This window comes from Montipora foliosa, chromosome 2 (assembly GCF_036669935.1).
Source record: "Montipora foliosa isolate CH-2021 chromosome 2, ASM3666993v2, whole genome shotgun sequence".
In the NCBI taxonomy this organism is placed as follows: Eukaryota; Metazoa; Cnidaria; class Anthozoa; order Scleractinia; family Acroporidae; genus Montipora; species Montipora foliosa.
Window position 1 is genome coordinate 36322943 of NC_090870.1, and position 1605 is coordinate 36324547.

The 1605-nt window shown below is 34.3% G+C and overlaps 1 non-coding gene across 1 annotated transcript; it reads right to left on the reverse strand.

Annotated features, from left to right (window-relative positions):
- Positions 1 to 1285: 1285 nt before the first annotated feature.
- Trnaa-agc (transfer RNA alanine (anticodon AGC)) lies at positions 1286 to 1358 on the reverse strand. The gene has a single exon. It is a non-coding gene; the product is annotated as a tRNA-Ala (tRNA).
- Between the last annotated feature and the right edge of the window lie 247 nt (positions 1359 to 1605).

A 1605-nucleotide genomic window follows, 5' to 3' on the forward strand; every position in this document is an offset into this window, starting at 1 on the left:
TTGAGGCTTTTAATAGTACATCTAAGTACATCAGAAGTAAGTAAATAAATTTCTTAGTATTACCATGATAATAATTATTATACAGTAATGTATCTTAAATGAACACCAATTGCTTTTTTAGGTCCCACAGAACGTGACATTCTGGCCAATCTCGATGAAATTGTGGAACATGCTCTCCCAATATTGAAGATAAAAAAAGCGTATTCAGATTTAAATACTGCATAAGATAAAGGAACACAGCAGTTGCAAATCATCAAATCAATCTTTTCCATGGAGCAGCCTACATGTAAAAGTGTTCTTAAATCTTCACTTGAATCCAAGGTGTATGTTACAGTTACTTCTTTCCTGGCTATTCCACAGCTGAAATTTGCACTTTAGTAGAACCATAAAAACCATAAAAAAGCCTCAAGACTTTTTCTTGGAGTTCTTTCGGTCGACTTTTATCTTAACAATGCAAGTTTTGCTAAAAATATTGAATGAATACATTTCAAAGAAAAAACGATTTTGAGTTCACAAACGTCTGTCATTTACAGATTGCTTTTTCCACAAGTTGGCCATGCATGTAGGTACTGTGTTCTTTGATCTCTCTCTTGTTGACATACAACCAGGCACATTTTTGAGCTTACTGGTTTATAGCCAGTAAAGCTCTATGTCAACAAGTGTGTAACTAAGTAAGGCCTTTTCAAGTGAGACCTTACTAACTGTTCCCATCACTATAAACTTCGCATTGAGCAAAGGAAATAATGATTTCAACAATTTCATGACATAGTAACACTCTCTTAAGAAAATCACAGATTCCTGTTTAAAAATATCATCAGTTTACTCTTCATTACCAGTGAGCACATGTCCTCTCAGAGGACTTTTTTCCCCATTTTCTGACTGATGGGAAATATTTATATCCTTTGCATTTAACAGAAATTGTTTGCAGCCCTGGCTTTTTTGCATAGTAAAATGAAGTTATTTATTCTTTTACATGTACCATGTTATTTTTCTCAAAGATGTAGCTTCTTAGCTACATTATTCAGTAAATTTGAGTTTAAAATAGTCTCATATGTATGCAGGAAGGTAATGAAAATAGCAAGAACAAAGAAACAAACAAAAAATTGGTACAGTGTACATGTATGTCATTAACATACATAGATGAGTGGAAGAATACCCTGATTTGGAATGAGACCTCATACTCAACATGGCCTCATACAAATTATTTTTAACTAGTGAAAGATCATCGCAGGTACCAGTATGTACTCAACTTAAGCAGTTGAGAAAAGAAACCTGAAAAAACTTTAGGCTTCAATGGGGATCAAACCCATGACATCTGCAATGCTGGTGCAGTGCTCTACCAACTGAGCTATCAAGTCAACTGGGAGCTGATCACATGGTGACATGGTCATGGGTTCGATCCCCATTTATGCAAAATTGTTACTTGCCATGAAGAAAGACAAAATTCGAGAACTCCTCTGTTAGTTGTTTATATACCATTGTTGAATATAATCTCTTTTCTGTCCTTGGCTGTAAAACATTTCCAAAGGTACAGTGTATTTGGAAATTTTCTTTGGTATTTAATAAATTGACGTCAGTTTTTCATGCATCTGTCCTGTTATTGAT